Raw genomic sequence first — 17,656 nt, forward strand, 5'->3', positions numbered from 1 at the left:
GAAAGAGATATAACTCAATATGTGTGAACTTTAAGCAGCAAAGACTCATGCTTTCCTACCATTGAAGAGAAACTAACTGCATTATGTTGGGGAACTAAGATGGCATCTAAATTATTCCAAAATCACTTTTTTCTTTGCTGTTAGCTTTGGTTTAAAGGACCTCAGATATTCAATCTGAATTGAGTAGGATCAATTGAGGAAGAAAAATCTGAAGGGCAAAATCTCTTCCTTACCACACACAATAATCATTAAGGACAATAAAGCAAAAAATACTTCAATCAAATCCAAAGCAAGTATAACTTGAAAGTGTTGTCAAATGTAAACCTTTCCAAATCCTCCCATTGAAGAGAAATGTATTCACAATAGAAAATACACCTATCTTTGCAAGGATAGGAGTAAATCCACAAAAAGTAGATTCCTGGCTCAGGAGATCTTTGCAGAAAAGGTGAATTTCAGTGGAGATTAGGAAACCAGCTCTAGAGACAATTCAGATTGCATGAAATGTCAAATTAAGAAAATCCGGTTCTTAATTTAGTATTCTCATAGAATAGCCTGGGTTGGAAGGGACCCTAAAGATCATCTAGTTCCAGCTGCCTGCCATGGACAGGGACACCTTTCACTAGACCAGGTTGCTCAAAGCCTGGCCTGCATCATGTGCAGAGATGGAGCATCCACAGCTCATCTGGGCAACATACTCTAGTGTCTAATATCCCTCACAGAGAAGAATTTCTTCCTAATATCTAATCTAAACCTACCCTCTTTCAGCTTAAAGCCATTAGACCTTGTCCTATCACACATCTTGTTTTCCAACAGGTCATCTCAGCAGGGTTTTTCAGCAAGTCTATCGCTGTATCAACACTTCCCAGTGGACCATAGATTCCCTGTCAAAGAGGACAGGAAAGACTAAGTTATGATCTCCCTTTCTCTCCTAGTTTTCTTCTTGACACCTCATACTGTTTCCCCTTCCATGATTACCCTATCACGCCCCCCTCTTTCTCATTGAGGGAGGAAATAATGTATCTACTACCCGGCATCGTTGCAGTAAAGAAAAAAAAAAAAAAGGGAGCTACTTCAACTGTAGAAGAAATTTTATTTTCAAGTACATGAAGCAAGAATACTGCCTTAAGACATGAGATGTTAAAAAAATGGTATACACCTCTTGTTAGCTGCCTTTGAGAGGTTGTAAAGCATCTCACTGCAACGCTAGCCAAGTCAATGAGTGAAATTCTCTTCTGTAACACCTCAGAAATACAGAAAGCCTTCAGTGCTGCTGTATGCTCCTGGGGGTAAAAAGTGTAAAGGGGAATTCTGGAAGAATGGTTTAAATATATATAGGGCTGAATTTAATTTCTTAATTGTAACTCAGATGTAGAGATTTAACTAATATTTTGCCCTTTTTTTACTAAATAATACAGTGGAATATGATCAATTGAAAGATAAAATAGAAGGAATACTTACAATTAAAACTCTAAATAGTAGCTTTTAGGGGCTGAAAGAATTAGTGGATTATGGTTATGTTCAGCAAGTACTATTACAGCAAAATTTTTTTAAATGAAGGACAGCTGTTAGGGTCTTTCAGATTGTCAGCATCAAAAGGATAACTTCCAACACAAAACCTAGGTAAATTCACAAAAAGTCAAAAATACACAGATATATCCTGATCGACCTTCTTAAACATGGCAAATAAACAGGAAACTACTATCTCCTTTTACATGGCAAATTATTTTAATTATGCTACCTGCAGTATACAAAAATCATAGAATCATAGAATGGTTTGGGTTGGAAGGCATTTAAAAGATCATTTAGTTCCATACCCTCTGCTATTGGTAGGGCCACCTTCCACTAGAGCAGTGTGTTCAAAGCCCCATCCAGCCTGGCCGTGAACACTTCCAGGGATGGAGCACCTACAACTTGCCTGGGTTACCTGTTCCAGTTCCTCACCACCCCTATAGTGAAGTCTTTCTATTATCTACCTTCTTTCAGCTTAAAGCCATTCTTCCCTGTCCCATCGCTACATGCCCTTGTAAAAAGTCCTGCTCCAGCTTTCTTGTACGCCCCCTTCAGGTATTGGAAGGCTGCTAAAAGGTGTCCCTGGATGCCTGTCTTCTCCAGGCGGAACAGCCTCAATTCTTTCAGCCTGTCTTCATAGCAGAGGTGCTCCAGGCCTCTGATCACCTCTGACCTCGCTCCAGCAGGTCCACATCCTTATGCTGGGGCTCCAGAGCTGGACATATTAGTCCATATATTCAAAAACCAAAATAAAAACACTGATGTTTTCTGTTACCTCTAGATCTTTCCTCACCACATTGTCTTTCATCATAATGAATTGGAAAGCAAAACTAGATGCCTAAAAAATGGCAGCAGTCTCTTTACTAAACAAGAGCTTTTAAAAAAAGAAAATTAAAGTTTTCTGCTCTGTCATTTGTCTGTCATCTATTTTTTTTTTTGCATCCCAGAAAGGCTGTGCCAAAGAGACCCCCAAAATTTGTCAGAGTTAACTATTTCACTAAACTTCACCAAGCTACCACTGCTGATGATTAATCAAATTTTGCTCTAAATAGGATTAAGTCGGGTGTATCTGTGAAGAAGCTTGCCAGAGTGCACGTCCCTCTTCTCATCTGTCCTCGGGTCTTTTTTTCTTGCTGAATTTAAAATGAAGCTTGAGCTATAATCTTGCATGGCAGATACTGGATCGTTCCTTTGATAAACATCTAAAATGCTAATGAATGTGGGCTGCAGTTCTGAAACAGCAAAGCAAATGATTTGACAAGAATCTGGAGGGTAAAAAAAAAAAAGGAACTTTCTGACTTAAAAGAAAAACTCTTTTTTGTTCACATAGAGTATTGTTTCCCCAAGAAAAATTTTTTTGCTCTGCAGAAAACAGAAAAAATCCTACTACATCAAAATGCGGAAGCATGAAAAACTGATGAGCTTTCAGATTGTCCTCTTTTGCATGCAAATCATATCAGAAGTTCTCATTAGCATAAATGCATGAGCAGCTCTAAATGCTTTTAATTTCCAATCTCAGCCAGCAGAGGAGTAATTTGTCACTGTCAGGGTGAAAATCTAAAAAGAAAAAAAAAGAGAGAAGGACTCCATGCTAAATTGGAATCATATAAATTTTTGATTTGCTAATTGACTGATGCTACAGTTCAATCAGCTGCCTTGAAGGTGTAAATAATTCAGTATACAGTCAGAAATAAAAGCATAATGTGCTTCTACTGAAGTCATATTAGCATTCAGTGCACCAGGACACACCTGACCACATCTTTCTTACAGATACCCTTTAGACATATTCTACTGCTATGCTGGCAAGTGCACTCCACCAACAAATATATATTTAGTCTTTCATAGGCTAAAAATATTTAGTCATTCATATTAAGAAATGCGATTCCAGAGATGATTTAAAATATTTTCACTCTGAATAATCTAGTAAGTCAGTCCTAATGCTTGCAGAAATGGTGGAATACATTTGTATAACAGTAATGCAATTATAAAACATAAAGAGTGCATAAATGGTAATCCAACATTTCTTTCTATCAACTTTTAATTATCCTTTTTCCTTAATCAACTGCTTTAAATGTCATATGCAAAGTGTATTTTTTGCAAAAATACTTCTCATCAGTGTGCATACTCTAAGGGTGTTGTAGAATCTGTATGGGTAGTTGCAATAGTTCATGATTTACAATAGAGAAATTACATTCAGATCCTTTGTATGGTTTTGTATCTGTGTTAATAACAGAAAAAAATTATTTCAAAGCTGTTGTTTAAGTAGAACTGATTTTACACTGACTAGTCACCTCCTTCTCACCTAGATCAAAGAAGATTTACAGCCATTGCAGACTTTTGTAATGCATTTGTACTTCCAAGAATATAAATAAATAATTAACAAAAATACCTTGAATATAAAAAAAACCCTCCTCTGGAGCACATACAAGTAAAAGATCCAGTTCATCATTTACCCGATGTTTCAAGCTAATTATTAATGTCTCATGGACTGGTGTATATGAAAATCAAGTATGACTGTACTGAACCCCAAAATGACCAGTTGACTTTGTTATGAATTCTATTTTGCACAAATTCTAGCTGTACTATTTTGTTGCCATAGCACAGGAATTTATCAGACACATCCTATGCACCAACAAATCTGTTTTCCATATCCTCATCCCTCCAAACATATATTTAAACCAGGTTCTATTTAAACAATTTATATGAAATCTTTATCCTGGGCAAAGAGCTGATTTTATTTGCCAGAAGCAGTCTTGAAATGGTTTTTGCAATGGCAGTCTGGGTTTCTGATAATGAAAGGCTTATACCAAATTCCCCAGTGTTTTCAACAAGGATTTAATCTGAATAAAGTCTGTAGGATTATGTTCCAAGGTGTTCATTTTGACTGAGCATTTGATTCTCCACTCAGTGAGATCAATGATGGCATTGATTCAGTCATTCACACCTTTTCCTTGTCATAAATTGCACATTTCCTTTCAAAATAGTGCTAAAATGTAGAAAAACAATAGTCAAGTAGTGGGAAAACATGCAATATAACGGGCTGAATACAAACTGTGAGGATTCAGTTTCCAAACAACCAGATCCTGCTTGATCTGATAGTTGACTAAGGAAGAAAGATGTATCCTTTCAGTCTGTATCAATCTAGAAAAAAGAAATCTGAAAATCGGTTTTATGATTATGAGTTAGGTTTTCCAGAGTTCTGGAAAACCTGACTCAAAGGCAAATCTCTATTAAAGCAAGTAGAAATCTTGGGTAAGAAAAATCTTATGATAGCAGCCTAAGTTTTCTCCCCTGGCTTAAAGAACGTTCAGTGGAAGCAGAAGAAGCAGGCAGGGCAGATACCCTGCCATGGAGGTCAATTCACATAACAAAGCCTGGATAGCAGAAATTATTTCTGCAGGTCCTGCTCCTCTTTCTGCAGACACTTTCAGATTCTGGGATACCAATAAAAGGGGAGTGTTGTGGGGAAAGCCTTACTAAAATATGGATGTTTCATCAGTGCTCGGTTCACCATTTGAAAGATGAGCTGCTTTGTTCTGCAGGCCTGGTCCCCAGTGGGAAGAGAGAGGAGTCAGCAAGGGGAAAATGAGCTGGATCACAGGATTAAACAGTGAGGAAATGTTCTGGAGTCCCATTCAGACTATAAGTAGACAATTAAAATTTTGTATATAAATTTCAACGATTTTTTAAATAGTTTTTCAAATTACTCATATATTCTCATATATTGGTATTTTGGTCTTTTTAATCTCTTTTTATGTAGCTCCCTCTAGTTCTCTTGTGACTTGTACATCATTCTGGCAACAATTGTGGCACCCTTTTAGATGCAGCTGAGGCAGATTAGTTGAGTTAAATTCAGTCCTGCTCTACCCTATTGTTTTGTTTGTATCTATACTTTAGACATTCATATGGAGTACAACTACCATCTCTGGCAAAAGAGTTGCAGATAATCACAGCAATGGTTTTACAATGGTTAAGACACACATTAATGCATCCACTTATACTTTAACATAATTATCATGAGGAACATGAGAAGGGAGGGAAAATTTGGAAACAGATTTTGTGAGCAGGGTCTCTTTACTGTTTAGAGAGTAGAGGGGCTCAGATGCCAGCTATAAAACCCCAATCAAGTCCCTGCCTGGCCACAGGAACAGGTCCAAGAGTAAAGCAGATATTGCAGTCCTGAAGATCCTAGGCAGACAATCCTGGGTGGAGGTAGATGAAGTTGTCATGTGTCAGCATGTCAGCATGCCTGGACAGGGCTCTGGAGTGGGCATGCTGTAGCCCTGGGACCTCTCCCAAATCACACCAGTGGGAAAATGTGTACTGGACCAGATGTGCTGGTTGGTGAGTTTATCAATGTGCTCCACAAATCTCTGTCTGGGTGCTGACCAATACCAACAGAAAGACCTAATATATTTGCTTCTGTTTAAAACAAACAAACAAAGAAACCAGCAAAACAAAACATTATTTACCTCCCTTTACCCCATTTCTCAAATGAACAGCAGAAGGGGGTATCTTAATTTGCACTGTCACTGGTAGGTGTGAAATACTGTAACCTTCCCAGCGCTGCCAAGCCCATTGTTTTCCCTCCCTGCCCCTCTCTCTCCAGTGTTTTTTGCTCCAATTCATTGCATTCATCTTTAGATTTAAGATTAAATAAGTAAGTATGTAAGTAAATAAATAAATAGACAAAGTTGACTGCAATCCCTTCTGCCTGTTTGGAAACAAAGATAAGGGTCTGACTGTGGTAGGAAATGCAGAGTATGTTCCAGGAGGTATCCCTGCTGCTGCTGCTGCTGCCTCCCAAGGTTTGTGTGTCCACAATGAAATCTGAATAAAGTGTTGAACTTCAGAGCCAGGAAGCTGGCTCCTCCCAGCCCAGAGCTTGAGGCGACTATTTTTGGGAGAGGAATCTAAGCACCCTTTTTAATGCATTGTTTATCTGGCCTCAGTAAATTCCAGGGTCAAGTTGTGCTAGATATGGAACTCGGGAACCACTCCGGGGACATCACCAGCTGTGGGGAGCATATGTTCAGAGCTCAATACTGATCATAGCTCATCAATGTGGATTTAGCCCCCATTGTGATGACCAGACACACAAACTAGGAGCCTGATTTACCATCAGAGTTAAAAATAACGTTAATATAGCATAAATGCTTGGGCTTGAACCATGCTATGTGATTTTATTCCACCTTTTCTTTCCTGTTTTTTATTTATGATAAATTGTCTCTGTTTGAGACTATGGTAGATCCTCTCTATTTCAGACTGTTCTTAGAGCCTTTTTTTCCCCATACTAACATGGTTCACTCTTGCAGAAATGTATGCAAATTAACTTTTTATGAAAAATGGGGGCAGAAATAAAACATTATGCTGCTCTTGCAAAATAAAAAAATCATTAGTGATTGCCAAAAGCAACAAAGTTGATCTTTTGGCAGCATATTGTACATAATTATAAATTTTCTATTCTCCTTCAGTCCTGTGAACAGCAGAATAGCTGTATCACAGGACACAAAATAATTCTGACCTCATGGTAACACATTTGTGTGCCTCATTCTGACCAGCTTCACAGAAGCATTGTTTCAGACAAGCCACATTTTCAGTGGAGCTTTGAGAAGGAGGGAGACAGCAAACACTTTTTCATTACTTGAAAAGTGCCAAGGATGCTATAAGCATACCTCAGGCAGATTTAATTGTAATATTAATTAACTGGTTCACTTACTCACTAATTAATCTGCTGCTCCATCTTTTTCACACTAATGTATTTCAGAAGCAGATTCAGAGGAAATGTTAGAAAAGTTTCTTATTAAAATCTCTGAATGCAAATTTGCAGAAGTATTTGTACAAAAATTGCATTACCATTAGAATGGCAATGCTTATTCTAGTCATTTGATCTAGTCATTTAGAAGTAGGAAGAGGCAGCTACTTACTGACTGGATAGTATGACTAAAAGACAATCAAAACATATCTTAAGAAAAAAATCTTAGAGTGATTATACACTAATAAATATAGGTACTCGTGATATCCATAAAAGGGATATGTATTTATTACTGTATAATCACTCCAAGGGAGTGCTGCCATGTCTTCAGCAAGAAGCATTTCTCAACTACAGAGAAATACACGAGATATTAATAATCAGCTTTTATTACAAAAATATACTGAAAACTCCACAATTGCTGTATCCTGCACACTCTGCCTCATTATTCATCTCATCAGTTTTTTTTTCATCTGGCAGATGCAAATAACTGCACCCCTGTCTACAAAAACCAACCTGCAAGAAATGCATTCCCCCAGTAGCAGCACTCCTTTTATGTGGATTTGGAAAGAAGACATTTCTGTTATCAGAAAGAGGAGAGAGCCTAACAGTGTTACTTGTTCAGTAAGGGCAGATGACACTGGAATTTATTCTAAGGTGTTCATATGCATAGATCAGGTTTAGAAGCATTTTCAGTAGGGCATATTCATATCTCCTGCTCTAGGCTTTGATAGGTGCATTACTCAAGTGATAACTAATGAGCTGAGACAAGGTTTACACATGGTGCAGCATGATTAAGGTGCCACAGGTTGTGATTCTAAACACTAAGTACAAACATCTTTAATTACCTCATTGGACTCATGACCAGAAAAAGGTCATTAAAAGGAAGACCAAAGAGCCTAAATGACTTTCCTAAGATCACACAGCAAACCTGAGGCAAAATAGGAAGCAAGTCAACGTCTTCAAGCAAAGGGAGACCCTTAGCCCTGAGACACATTTTCTGTCTTTAAAATGTTTTTAAAGGTGGGAAGAATAAATAGCATACAGAGAGGAAATGATGGCATAATGTAATATTATGGATTCTTGACAAAGTCTTGAGAGTGTACAGTTTTATCATGGCTTCAGGACACTAAGGATAAACTATTTCCCAAGCCATGATGTATTTCTTCCTCAATGCATTACTTAGATTAAGAGACAAAATGCATCCTATTAATATGCATTGTTAAGCTGTTTCACATGGATAGTCCAGTGTTTTGGCTCAGCTCTTACTGTACGGGATCATTCAAGCTTATAGCTCCAACATGATGAGGAAATCAGTGTTCATTCTTCAAGAGGACTGCCTCTGAGGCTGCAATAAAGTTAAAGCACTTAACTTTATCTTGTGCTGGAATTTTTTTCCTTATCAAAATACAAGAAAAAGTATTTGTTTCACAGATAAAGCTGTTAACTTTATTAAACTTGAGGTACTAACCATCTTTCAATGGACAATAGGAAACAGCCAGTGGTTCAGAGGAAAATATGAAATGGCCCTTGATTCAATTTATACTTATAAACAGGAGAAATTACCACAATCAATAACACACTGAATGGAACAGGCTCAAACTCATTTAAAATATGTCAATGAGTACATGTGTAAGACTCTTTTTGTTAAATAACAACCTCATTCCACCATATTCATAGAGCAAGGCATGCAGTCACTATCACATATACCTTAACAATCACCTGTGGGTAAAAAGGAAAATAATTATTAAATTTGACAAATCATTGAACCAAAGAGACAAAGGGAAAGCATTGCAACAGTAATCATATTTGCCCCAATTCTTTCTTTGTGTACTGGCTCAGATTTCTTTGGTGTTTATCAGCCTGCCAAAACTGATACACTTCCTCCAAAGCTTGGCCAAGTAGAACATTTAATTCTGCATTAAAAGTCTGCCTGGGAACACTACACTTTTGCTATCTAAATTGTTAATGTACATTTCAAGTAACTGGTCCAGTTGTCAGAACAGGAAAACACTGTCCATTTTAAGGTAAGAAAATGCTTTTGAAAAAGCTGCAAGTTGCTATTTGAAATTGCACTTCAAATTAAATGCATTTACACCAATTGTTTCTGAGAGTCCTTTCTCTAAATGATGACTTAGTTTCTTGCAGACATTAGTAAAAAAGCAGGAGGAAACTCCTGTTTTGTTTGTAGCAGCCTTTCAGGAAAGCCTGCAATGGTAAATGCTCGAGGTAATTTGGTGTTCTGCTCTGTCTCAGCAGTTAAATCCTTTCAGTAAAGTAAACATTTCATTGACTATAAATTGACTTTTTTCTAAGCAAAGTGGTAAGTTTCTATTTGTATCACTTTTGTTCCCAGACCCTATTTATAGAAGAACAATTTTGTTTCAGTTTCTAGATCTCCCAGACTGAGATTTTCAGTAATTTATGTAGACTTGGGCAATACTGAGCATGCTGCAATGTCTTTTGTTCACTGGGGAAAGCAAACAAGAAGGACATTAACCCAGAGAACTGAGCAGTAATGCAGCATGCACCAGCATATCACTCTCTCTTTAACATGTAGCACTCAGTATATAAGAAAATTTTTCAGAAAACACGATATTGAGAAATCATTATTATCTGCAAATTGCTGGAAATTTCCTTGCTTTCTGGACGAAGAATGCACCTGCATTTCCTCACTTTATAACTGCCTCATTTTTGACACAGTCTACTTTTATTTATGTGACTTTTTAGGAAAGGTAGTGGCAGGTTTTCCTGCGAGGCAGTAGAAGCCCCATCTCAAATTGCCAGTGAAATCTTGCTCTGCCTCTGTGAAATAAGGGACAGAGTGAGAGAGAGGCAGCTCTCATAAGAATTGGATCTGGCCTGGTACAAGCTAGTATTGCTTTCTGTGTAGGAGAGTCTTGAAATGTTAAAAAAATAGCCCTTTGATTCAGCCAGGACATTTTCATCTCTTTTCAGTCACACTATGAACGTCTTTTGCTCACTGAAAAATACATCCCAAGGCATTGGAAACAGATTAGCTATTGAAGTCTGAGTGAAGTGGTATTTGCCACCATCTGGTTGTGAACCCTACAGAGAAGCTATCGATTGGTCTGCTTGCTATTTAAGTGGTAGCCATATCCACACTGATGTCCCAATTAAGGAAAAAAAAAGGCATTTAATTGGAAAGACAAGTTCACACATTTCCAAATTTTATGGCAGGCCCATATGAAACAAAAAATAATAATAATAAAAAAAACCACCACAGAAACAAAACCCAAAAACAAAGCAAGCAAAAAACTTCATAGGAACAAAAAAAAACCAAAAAAAAAAACCAACAACAACAAAAAAAAACACCCTGAAAAAAAATGGTATGTCAAAATTGGATTTTTTCAAATTGGCACAGACGTTACCATATTTTACTCAATGAAATTATGAACTATCCTGGAAGGGATGGGTGAGGGAAGAAAAATATTTAATTATTTTTCTCATATAAAGAGGCAAAAAAAAAAAAGCACGTGGACTCCAAAATGGCAACTTTCCAGGAACCTGATGAAAAATCTGTTATCTTTTCAGAGAGAAATTAAGTTTTGTAGGTTTCTAAAATACACAATGATAGGCTTATATACTGCTAGAATTTTTAACATCTTTTTTCTCTGCATTTTGGAGAGCTCTTGTTGTCCTAGTTTAAAAGGCAACCTATATTTGTTAGACCTGAATGAATCAATTGCAGTGAAGTCATAACTCCTTTCTGATCTTATTCAGAAATCATTGATCCCTTTCACTTCTAGTGCAAATAACTACCTTTTTCTAAAGTAACTAATGGCCTGCTACTCAGAACCATTTATCCCCTTACAGACTAGATAAAATTACATTTCAGGAACTTTATTTTTAGCAATTTTATTTTTAGCCATTTTCCTACAAAAGTGTGTAATGCTGTAATTCTCGTGAGCATGAGGTGGGTGGTTGCCTGAAGTCCTAAAACTGTAGCAAAATATTAGTCCTGTATTATGGCTATGGGAATCAATGCATAACATATTCAAATAATTATATTTTTAAAATACTGGATTTGTTGTAAAATTAAGCAAAAAAAATTTCCTTGAATCTCAGAAATAGTATAACTAGCAAAGGGATTAAAATATCATCAGAGCTTCAGTTTGAGTTTCATTCCACCAGTGCAAGATAATGTCCTTTGAACTCTAAATATAATAATGAAATTTCAATTAATATCTTTCATATTTTTTTGATTGCCAGTAGCTAGAATGGCCTGTTCTGTTTGCCCTCCAAACTGCAGCTGCTTTTTTTTCAACATACATCAGTGGCAAATCAGTAGCTTCTAGGTGTCAAAAGGTGAACTGGCATTGCCATATTTTTAGTATAGATAGGTAAGATTCTACTGAAAACAACCAACCATGTTTCTCACCTGTATATTAATATGGGAAATATTGGAAAATATTTTATATTCCACAGGAATGAACTATCAGAATACAAAAAATGAAAAATTAATTAAAAAAACCTTTTTGCCGTATACACTGAGTTAAATAGCTGTTTTTCCCAAGGCAACCATCTAAAATTTCTGGCACTGGATTATCAACAGAATAATATCTAAACCAAGAAATGACACTTGTTCAGCTGAAAAAAGGAAAGCATAGAAAAGAAGGGTAGAAAATATATCCTGTATTCTGAAATACTAAGGTACTGCATAGATGTGTACATATTATCAGAGAATGATATGCTTTTCAAGGATCCTTTCCTAAAAAATAGCAGGCCCATATGGAACAAACTTCGGGGGAAACCCCCCCCACAGTTCCCAAATGTAGGGAGAATTGTAAGGGGGCACAGTATTCCCCAATGAGTTGCAGCTGTGTTAACACCTGTACGTAATTGGGGAATACTGTGCCCCCTTACAATTCTCCCTACACCCAAAGAGGCTTTTTTTTGCCCAAGGGCTTTGTCTAAAGACATGCAAATAATGCTAATTAAATAAGGATATGGTGCAAGCCCCTACTAGACTGCAGGGCTGGATATACTGCAGCACGTGCTGGGGTCAGCATATCTCCAAATGGATGTAGGATAGCAATGGGTGACATTTGAACATCGACCAATACTGATGTCACACCCTAGAAATAGAACATCATCTGCCTTCCACACTCAGGCAGCTCCATAGGCTCTCCTGTTCCAGGCTCCACCTTCCCCAGCCCTGCCTGAGCAAAGAGGCCAGGAGCAGAGGGCCGGAGAAGTGACTGAGGGGTGCTAGGAATGCACTCTCACGTAACAGCATGTGAGTGATCCCTTGCAGTGGACAAGAGCTGTGGAATAGTTCTACTTTCCTTTCTGTACACCAGCCAACAGATCTGAGACTGAAAGGAGAGTAAAGAAGAAACTGGAGTGTAAGCATGGCTCCGAATTACAGTCTCTTCTCTAAGCTGCTCATGAGACATCACAGCTATGTGCCTCTTTAAACCTGGACCAAAATGCTGCAGTCTATATCACTCATTTGCAATCTAACAGCATCGTCCATCACCTGGTTTTGGATTTGTACATGTAATATCTGTCAGCAGTGTGCAATGGAATGTTGGGCAAAATCCTTTAAAGTTTTATAGCCACAACTTCAGTGTGAGTTACTAAATTGCCTCCTCTGTACAGAGCAAGCTACGTGTGCAGTATTTGTACTCTTAGTGAGACTGATGGAACTAATTGAACCAGTAAAATTCAACAAGACAGATTAAAAAAAAAAAAAAGAAAAAAAGTATATTTGTTTACATAGAGGTGATCAGTAAAAGAACTAACTGATAAATGAATAAACAAACTAACAAATCTTCAAACTTGCAATCTGTGTGCTCAGCACCAGAAGATGTCAATCCCAAGGCAGTAAATTACTGATATTGGTAATTCTTGAGGCACTCAAAGATTTTACCTTACAAGAGTTCATCAACAAGAGCTGCCCATTTTACCTACCAGAACATATCTAACAGACCAACTCTTAAATGCAGCAAAGCAGAAGAGAATAAGCCCATGATAAAACTGACACAAACTTACTGATATACATCCCAATGGTAATTTAGAACATCTAACTCTTAGGAGCATATTCAGGCCACTAGTTTTTGATGAACAGTGAATGATGAACACTCCTGCATTTTCTCATTAAAGCTGTTTTTCTGTATATAGGAGACAAAAATATTTACTACAGCTGGTCTCTAACCTGGGTCTCCCAAAAAAGCACATCATCTAGCAACCAAAGAATATTTCTTGCTCCCTAGTCAAAGGAAGATGACTTATTGCATTGAGTCTGACACGGAGGGAGAAGCTCGTATTTGGCCAGAAGGTAGCATCCTCCTTCCTGAGATTTCCTATCAGCTGGTTTAGATGGCCTCCTAGCGAAGGTCTGGCACCTTTGTCCCTTGTGTTTAGGTGTCACTCCAGGAGCAGCAGGTGCTGTAATTCTAGGTACAGTTTCATATTTGGATCTAGATGCTGATAAGGACCTGGCTCAATCCAGGCAGTATATTGTTTTCCTGCTGTGGAGCCTGCAGCCTCAATAGGCCATTGTAAAACAAAAATGTAACCAATATCTTACAAGTAACCTAAATCTCAGTTTCCTATAAAAACACACAACTCATGCCAGAAGCAAGAATCACTGTAACATTCTCATATAAACTGATATTACTGGGGCAAATACTTTCTAAAAGAGAACTGTCAAGGAATATTATCCATTTTAGATGTTGCACTCTTTTCTTCATTAGTCTCAAATTCACAGCTGTTATATTACATTATGCAATTGCACTCTGTGTCTCAAAAAAATAAAGTAAATTCGTGGCTCTACATTAATCAAATGGGTGTGATCTATAGGATTTGGGCTTCAATGGATTCTAAGAAATCACATACACAAACAAATGAGGCATAGATACATAAGAAAGAATTCAGAATGTGCGTAACTATAAATTATCTCTGAATGCAGCTTCAATGTGCTCCCAAATGGAAAAAACTGAAGAAATGGAATTACTAAACAGATCAAAATGTGTCATACTTGAATTTTATATGTTTGGCCATCAGTTTTTTGGGTCTCACATTCTTCAGATGCTCTTTGCTACAATATTTTTTTAAAGCTGAAAAATTTTCTTAAATAAAAAAGTAAAGTTAAGAAAATAGCAATGAAAACCCAAACCAAGAGAAAGTTTGCATGTGAAAAAAACCCTAAAACCCAATACTACCAATATTTTTCTGTCTACTCTGGACTTTCTGTTCAGGAGCAGAGATAAAAATCTCATAATAGTGAACAGTGTTGCAATGAACAATGTTAAACTGAATACAGGGGTATGAGAACAGCAACTGAGGACCTTTGTCTTGGCTGTTAGCATCTTGAACAAATGCTTTAAACACAAGACTACCAGCCACCCTATAGCCAATGTCTTCTCCTAAGTCTGAAAAAATTTCTGTGAGTCTGAGGTCAGACAAGCACAGAGTAGGAGAAGTCTTGAAGAATCAAAATTTAATGGGACAAAGCCGTTGTTCCCTGTCCAGGTCTATTCCTTAGCTGATGGTCACTGAATATAGAAAAGGAAATCTCATGCCCTGACATATTTTCCTAAAATTTATTCAGTAAACAATTTACAAAACTTAAATTATCTGTGAAACTATCATTCAACATTAAATTTCCAATAAACTTCATGTGTAAAATACCCAGATCACTCATCTGATCTAGGACAGCATTCCATATTTAATATTGTATCCCATTTCTAACAGTGCTCAGAGAATGAATTGCATAGGCAGGTTTGAACCTGGAAAACAAAGAATAAACCTCTAATTCTTTAAGACATGCATATGCCTGTAGTATCTCCAGCTAATATTATACAATATAGAACTTCTTTTAAAAAGCAGCATTTTTCCCCTCTTGCAATAGGAGCAGTATATGCTTTAAACATCACAGGCTCATACTTTATGCATGAGTAATTTTTCCTCAAAAAAAAAAAAAAGGAGAGTCAAGTCATCCAAAAGTTTTATTTTTTCAGAATGTCCTTTTGTTTCACTGGAACAAAATATACCTAGTGCTATTCCATTCAATAATGACCCGCACGCTCTGTGTTCCTGACGGCTCACCATGTGATTAGTCCTTCTAGACAAACAGGATTGTTTCTCCACTTCTGTAATTGATTCTGATGTGCAGGTCTGGACATTGCTTCTGTGTTCTGCCACTTTGATTCGCCTATTTAATTGAAAATGTGTTATGTTTACAGAATATCAGAGGGAGTGTATAACCCTTGACAAAACTCTGCTGAAGCAACTTCAAGCCACAAGATGGCAATAGTGTTTACATTTTTTATTAGCACTTAGCTTATGCTCTGCTAGATAACTTACACTTCAGTTTATGCTAAAATAAAGTACTTGGGATTCCAGTCCAGAGTGTAATCTTTAAATCTAAAATCACATATGTAAAGTTTTAGCTATGATTTTCACACCAGCAGGGCACGTGCAGTGTGCCACGCTATGGCAGCCATCAAACCATCGCCATCAGTCACCTTTCCCAAGCCAAAGGAAGGTACAGTGACACTCTGGAGCAGAGCAGCATCAGTTGGCTCATTACAGGACAGCTTGGGTCCAAGGAGAACAATTCATGCCCTGTGGACTACAGCTGAGCTGGCACAAATCTGCAGGCCTGCTGGCGCTGTGCTTTCCCATGCAGATGGATTCTGGGCACTGGGTGCACCCCCCAAGCACAGCTGTACCTCACTGCTTCAGCTGGGTACACAAGCACTGGATGCCTCACAGAAAACAAAGCCCCGGCAGAAATTCTGTGATGGAGTACAACAAGCCTCCATGTTGTCCCTGGTTAGCTCACTGGATCCACAACCTCTTCCAGCCATTCTCCCAAGCCTGGGCAGCACAACACCAACAGTCTCTCACACACTGGCTCCTAGTGTGGGCTGCTTCAGATCCAATTTTAATTATTTTTTTTTTTTTCAGAAAGAGACTCATTCACTATAGTTTTAATTTCTTCAATGGCATTCTAATATACCTACTTAACCACCTGAAAATTTAATCCTCCATGTCGTTTACATTTTCTGGGAAACTATCTACCTGAGTTGGTTAGGAGACTTTCTGTACTAAGTCACTTGCCTCACTCTCTTGAGATACAATCTAAGAAGGGAACAGAATCACTACCTCATTTCAGCAGTATTTGAAAGTACTGGTGTTTGGTTTCCTCCCGGTGTCATTACTGCCAGGCCATCCTTATTCCACAATGAAGTTTATATATATATTATATATATACACACATATTAAAACACATAACAGTTAAAATTTTTTTTAAAAACAGTATCAGAGTAAATACAGGATCATTAAAGCAAACTTCTAACCCTGCAGTGGCAACTGCATTACATCCCTCAGCAAGGAACTTAGGAGTTAGTTTATTTAATGATGTGCTTTAATTTGGAGTATAATATATAAGCCAGGGAATATTTGTTCTTATTTTTTCACCTAAAATATGCCTATAGTAAAGCACTATACAGAAATTAGTAATACAATACATAAACACTAGAACATGATAAACAGCTTCACAAGAATCAACTCTGAAGAACATGATCTTGTCTGTTTTATTATAATCTCAAATAAAGCAAGTAATGACTTCAGTCTGAGGATGAACCCACAGAGCAACTTAGGACCAAGGAGACCCTTCACAGAGGAGAGTGAAAGGAACGAAATGAATTCTTAAGGAAGAGGGTCTACTTCAATTTTGGCCATTAGAATATTAAATCAAGAAGGTAAACTCACAGAAATGTACGAGCAAGTCTCCCTACAACACTAGTATTGGGAAGCAGGATGGGAGCAGAGAGGGAAGGTGAAATACTGAGATCTGTTGTGCGGAACAATGGATTATTGATCCCAAAGGCAAAAATGGCAAAGAGGAACATCTCAACAGCTGCTTAGGTTCTGGGTCAGAAAGACATCTTTATTCAATCATTTAAGCATGTGAGCATAAGATTCATTTTTGCCCTGAACAAAAAATGTGTCCAGTGAGTTTTCTGAATAGATACCTAAATAGATATTGAGAGATAAGAGATGAGACAGTACTAAGATTGAGCTGTGAAAACCAAGGGAAGGTAATATTTCAAGGCAGTTACCTTATGTTGAAATCCAAGCAGTGCATGTTGAGATCCAAGGAGAAATGAAGGAGGATGGATGTGGCATTTGTCTGCAGGGATGGCGTTACTTAAGTACAACCTATTTTAACACAGTAGAAAAGGTCTCAAGAAGGACTTTGAAGAAGGGAGATAAGAACAAAGGGGAACCACAGCTGAAGGAGAGGCAAATATTCCATAGGGAATTGGGAACAATGTCAGGGAGCATACTATCGTGAACTGACGGGTTGTGATGGAAGCAAGTAGACAAAAAAGAGGGTGAGAGGAAATAGAGGGCATT

At 37.6% G+C, this 17,656-nt stretch overlaps 1 long non-coding RNA gene across 1 annotated transcript in view; it reads right to left on the reverse strand.

Moving 5' to 3' along the window:
* Positions 1-17,409, reverse strand: part of LOC115947792 — a 28,148-nt gene extending 10,739 nt beyond the window's left edge. The window contains exon 1 of the long non-coding RNA XR_004081655.1: positions 17,359-17,409. This is a non-coding gene — a long non-coding RNA (uncharacterized LOC115947792). The remainder of the gene's footprint in view (positions 1-17,358) is intronic.
* Between the last annotated feature and the right edge of the window lie 247 nt (positions 17,410-17,656).

The sequence above is a fragment of the Geospiza fortis genome, unplaced genomic scaffold (genome assembly GCF_000277835.1).
Source record: "Geospiza fortis unplaced genomic scaffold, GeoFor_1.0 scaffold162, whole genome shotgun sequence".
NCBI classification, from domain to species: Eukaryota; Metazoa; Chordata; class Aves; order Passeriformes; family Thraupidae; genus Geospiza; species Geospiza fortis.